Genomic DNA, 6,000 nt, shown 5'->3' on the forward strand with positions numbered 1-6,000 from the left:
CACGTCCGCATGTATCCCGTGCCACCCAACGTGCTCTAGAAGGTGTAAGTCAACTACCCTGGCCAGCAAGATCTCCGGATCTGTCCCCCATTGAGCATGTCTGGGACTGGATGAAGCGTCGTCTCACGCGGTCTGCACGTCCAGCACGAACGCTGGTCCAACTGAGGCGTCAGGTGGAAATGGCATGGCAAGCCGTTCCACAGGACTACATCCAGCATCTCTACGATCGTCTCCATGGGAGAATAGCAGCCTGCATTGCTGCGAAAGGTGGATATACACTGTACTAGTGCCGACATTGTGCATGCTCTGTTGCCTGTGTCTATGTGCCTGTGGTTCTGTCAGTGTGATCATGTGATGTATCTGACCCCAGGAATGTGTCAATAAAGTTTCCCCTTCCTGGGACAATGAATTCACGGTGTTCTTATTTCAATTTCCAGGAGTGTAGCTTGAGAAATGAATTTCATTCCGCAAGCTAGCTAAGTAAAGCTCTGTATTTTTTTTTTGTGTGTAATTATTGACGACGCAGCGCTTCTGCCTTTCGGTAAGTCGTGTCCTTTATTTCTAAATGATTCTTATACAGTCCACTTGGTGACAAATAATCGTGTATCTAGTTCATATGCGCACAAAAGAAACGACTTTGTATATAGTAATCAGACTTCGTGGACGGATGCACGTTGGACTTTCAAAAGGCGAAGTGTTCAGTACGTACAGAGTTAACTATAAAGCGCTTATGGCACTCGATTGTTGGTTGCCATGCAAGTTGCCTCCAACTGAAATTAAATGGTCAAAATACAAACAGAATAAAAGTGCTGAAAGGCAGATTGTTTTAAAAATTAAAACACATTTTTGAATTAAATTGTCCAATTATTATTAGCAAAAAGACGGCAAATAACGCAATTAGATCTGTACCTTGCCGCTGCCAAGGGAGATAGGAATAGACGAAAACAGAAGGCATTTTACCCAGGAAAGATATTTGTGTATTCATAGTACGGAGATTAACGTAATATCAACGATTTATAAAGACTACTTTTCAAAAAACACATTGAGCTGTAACGAGTATAATTATTTACTTTTCATTAATTGACGTTTGCGTCGACAAACACAATAAAAAGTAACCGAAAAGAGTTCGAACACCAACACGTCCGATGATGTCTCAATTCAGTTTATCTGTTCAAGCGAGAATTAAAGAAGCGCCGAAACTAAATAAAAAATTACCTGCACCAGTATCCCGCTGAAGTTAGTGATGAGAATGAATTAAAGCGTCCAGTCGTACTTTCGGGTTTCGAGATTAGCCGTTGGTACCTGAATGAATTGTTTATCAGGCCGTTTGCGTCGTTACTTTTTCTTCCCTTGTCATGAAGCCTGGTTCAGCCAGTCAGAGTATGTCAGCTCTCAGAACATGCACCACTGTCCAACAGAGAATCTTCCCCTGTACTTAGAAGAAAAGGTTACATAACTCTATAATTACATTTCCTCTGAGATGGGTGGTGCCCGCATTTTAACACGATTCTTTCACTAAACTGTTTGTGTAAAGCAGTACGCCCAGGAACTGTTTAATTCGTATGTGGGTCAACTTACGAATAACTGTATAGGTGCTACTCCTCAGGCAGAGGTCCTATGCGTGTCTCGCATCTGAAAAATCGTGCACAGAGCTACATCGACGTGTGCCGCAGCCATTCCCAGTATTTTCTGTGGTGCTGTTTAACAATGGCCAGTATTATTGTAAATCCAAATATGTTCTGAGACAGATTCATTTTCGCCGCCTTGTATTCCCGTCAGATACATTCACCCAAATGAATTCTGAAAACATCACCACTAAATGACCTACAGTCTCTCTGCAAAGCTACGTTAACTACAAAGACACCGTTATCAACTTAGTTAGCTTGACGCAGCTAAGCGTGTCTGCATACAAACGCGGAATAGTCGAAAACTTTTGATTTAAAAGTGATACTAATCACGCTCGGCTACTTGTGGTTGAACAGACACACCAAGTAATGCACGTGGCATCTAACTGTTATTCGGCAGTTAACTACGGTAATAATTCTTGTCTTGTTCCTGTCAGAGACCTGAAAGAAAGGATGGCGTTAAAAGTTGAATGGATTTCTAAAACAGGAAATCGTGGTGTAAATATTTTTAAGTAATAACTTTGTGTCATCAATTTCTCAAAATAAACACGTCCATCACAACAAAAAGGAAATCACAAAAGATTGTGGTAATAAACGCTTCATTAAAATTCTGTTTTTATTATAAAATCTAAACTAAACTCCTCCCGAACAGGTCATGAAGGCCCAACGGCCCGACCGGCCGCCGTGTCATCCTCAGACCATAGGCGTCACTGGATGAGTATATGGAGGGGCATGTGGTCAGCACACCACTCTTCCGGCCGTGTTTCAGTTTCCGAGACCGGAGCCGATACTTATCAATCGAGTAGCTTCTCAGTTTGCCTCCCAAGGGCTGAGTGCATCGTGCTCGCCAACAGCGCTACGCTGACCGCATGGCCACCCATCCAACTACTAGCCCAGCCCGACAGCGCCCAACTTCAGTGATCTGACGGGAACCGGTGTTACCACTGCGGTAAGGCCGTTGGTTGTTTATGTCATAAACTGATTGAAATGCGCACCGTCTACCATAATAGACGTTTACAGTCGGTGGTGCAAGTATTTCTGATTAGAGTGAGGAGATTCCTTTGAATATACACTGCCTAAAAACAAAATACTACATCTTTTTAGAGATTCCCTACTCTCTCAACATTTATTGTAGCAACAGTGCATATAGGATACACAAAATGATAATTTTTACTGATCAGTAACACAAGAGGTGGTGAGGAGGCAGGTATCGACCCATGCTGAAACACCCATATTAGTACACGACATGGCCTCCACAGGCAGCAATGCATATTCTGACTCTGTCATATAGTCCATCATACAGCTGGCGAATATTGCCTTGGAAACGTTGTGCCATGCTTACTCGGCTTGTTCACACACTTCTATAAGAGTTGTTGGTTCACAAGTCGTATGAGTCACTTCTCTCCCCATCACATCTTATATGTGCGTGACTGGAGACATGTCCGGAGATAGTGATGGACAGGGAAGTTGCTGCACGTCTTGCTGAGCACGGTGAGTTTCGCAGTTTTGGAACAACACATCACCTTCGTGTTGCAAGAATGGCAAAGGAACGAGTCTAACAACATCGCTAATTAGCACCCCCTCCAGGAACACAAAAGGTGAACTAGAGTTTTAGCTTATCAGATCGTAGACCGTAAGGTACGGGGTGGGACCAGTGTATCTCATCCAATGATAAGCCATGTTGTGAGAGGTGGAGATAGTATAGTTCTGTACCTGAAGATTTTAAGTGGATGGTTACGTTATTGTGCTGCACATCTCTCGAGTGGAATTCTGACTGGATATCACTATACGAGATAGTCGGTCTTGGTTTTCTACTACTGCATCACTCTAGATGTCGTGTATAAGCTTTAATTGCGTTAGAGTTAATGATTAGAAAACTGCCAGATGTGCATGCATTTTTGGAGCAGATCGAGGCAATTTTTTGAGTTTATTGCTATCCAAATGCTGATAGAGTTTGTAATGTTCGGCAGGGAACTTCATGAAGACTTATTAGCTCTGTTACCAGACAAGGCTCTTTGAGAGGGTGACTGGTTCACTAAGCAATTGATGTTAGCTAATTTCTTCATTAGTGAAAATGTCACAACCACTCATTACCTATTCTGGTCACTGCACCAAAAAGAACCTAAGGAGAAAATTATCATCTGATATTTTCCATTCTTTGGTATATCAAGTTGAATTTTCATATCAAAATATATACTGTACAGTTATTGGTTGCAAATAAGTTAAAATGACAAAAGTTTAAGGATTAATGACATGATAGCCTCAAATAACTTACATAGATTCTGAGAGGTGGACCTCCACTTGTGTAGGCGTAAATTGGAGATAAGATATACTAGTGTGGGACCTTACTATTGGCAGTTGTATATAGGATTTTATTCTGTGTTTATTGTTTATAATTAAAAGGTCCTCAACTGCGACTCGTAACGGGATGTCAATGGGCACTTTGCGGCCGTCTGCCAGCCCTGCCCCACCTGCAGAAAAGGTCGGAGGGAAGGCGGCGGAATCATCGCCCGGTTGTGGCCGAGGGCAGCGCACGCCAACTGGTCATACCAGGTTGTCAGCACACAGTTGTTGGGTCACAGATGGAACCTGCTACTTCGCGTGGAAGACACGAGGGTCATAGAAGGCATTCTGGAGGCGTGTGCATTTACACATCTGTGACGGGAAGCAAAGCCGAGTTAATGCCCAGGGTGGAATGGGAGGATAAATACTGAGCAGAAACCCAGTAACTTGGTGTTTAGCGTCATGAAGTGGATATACAATACTGACCTTTAAAATTGCTGCACCACGAAGATGACGTGCTACAGACCCGAAATTTAACCGACCGGAAGAGGACGCTGTGATATGCAAATGATTAGCTTTTCAGAGCATTCACACAAGGTTGGCGCCGGTGGCGACACCTACAACGTGCTGACATGAGGAAAGTTTCCAACAGATTTCTCATACACAAACAGCAGTTGACCGGCGTTGCCTGGTGAAACGTTGTTGTGATGCCTCGCGTAAGGAGGAGAAATGCGTACCATCACGTTTCCGACCTTGATAAAGGTCGGATTGTAGCCTACCGCGATTGTGGTTTATCGTACCGTGACATTGCTGGTCGCGTTGGTCAAGATCCAATTACTGTTAGCAGAATATGGAATCGGTGGGTTCAGGAGAGTAATACGGAACGCCGTGCTTGATCCCAGCGGCCTCGTATCACTAGCAGTCGAGATGACAGGCATCTTATCCGCATGGCTATAACGGATCGTGCAGCCACGTCTCGATCCCGAAGTCAACAGATGGGGACGAGCATTTGGACGACGACGTTTGCAGCAGCACGGAAACCATGGCTGCGATTACCCTTGACGCTGCATCACAGACAGGATCGCCTGCGATGGTATACTCAACGACTATCATGGTTGCACGAATGGCAAAACGTAATTTTTTCGGATGAATCCAGGTTCTGTTTACAGCATCATGATTTTCGCATCCGTGTTTGGCGACATCGCGGTGAATGCACATTGGAAGCGTGTATTCGTCATCGCCATACTGACGTATCACCCAGCGTGATCGTATGGGGTGCCATTGGTTGCACGACTCGGCCACCTCTTGTTCACATTGCCGGTACTTTGAACAGTGGACGTTACATTTCAGATGTGTTACGACCCGTGGGTCTACCCCTCATTCGATCCCGGCGAAACCCTACATTTCAGCAGGAGAATGCTCAATCGCATGTTGCCGGTCCTGTACGGGCCTTTCTGGATGCAGAAATTGTTCGACTGCTGCTCCGGCCACCACATTCTCCAGATCTCTTACCAATTGAAAATGTCTGGTCAATGGTGGCTGCGCAATTGGCTCGTCACAATACACCGGTCACTACTCTTGATGGACTGTGGTATCGTGTTGAAGCTGCATGGGCAGCTGTACTTGTGCACGCCATCCAAGCTGTGTTTGACTCAATGCCCAGGCGTATCAAGGACGTTATTGCGGCTAGAGGTGGTTGTTCTGGGTACTGATTTCTCAGGATCTATGCATCCAAATTGCGTGAAAATGTAATCACATGTCAGTTCTAGTATAACATATTTGTCCAATGAATACCCGTTTATCGTTTGCATTTCTTCTTGGTGTAGCAATTTTAATGGCCAGTAGTGTAGTTAATGGAAGGTCGCAATAGTGATGGAGTGAGATAGTTAAGCGTATGGACAATGTCACTACAGTTGATAGTAATCAAATATTTGTGAACTTAGTTGAATGAAAGACGACATTTAGCATGGTTTATTATTATTATTTTTCTCGTGTCAGAAACAATTAAAAACAGATCAACACAGGTGTATAATATTTGATCAATATTTTCCACTGCCTAGTGAAGGTCATTTTCCGCACAGGTGGCAAGACG

Source organism: Schistocerca cancellata, chromosome 1 (assembly GCF_023864275.1).
Source record: "Schistocerca cancellata isolate TAMUIC-IGC-003103 chromosome 1, iqSchCanc2.1, whole genome shotgun sequence".
Lineage (NCBI taxonomy): Eukaryota > Metazoa > Arthropoda > Insecta > Orthoptera > Acrididae > Schistocerca > Schistocerca cancellata.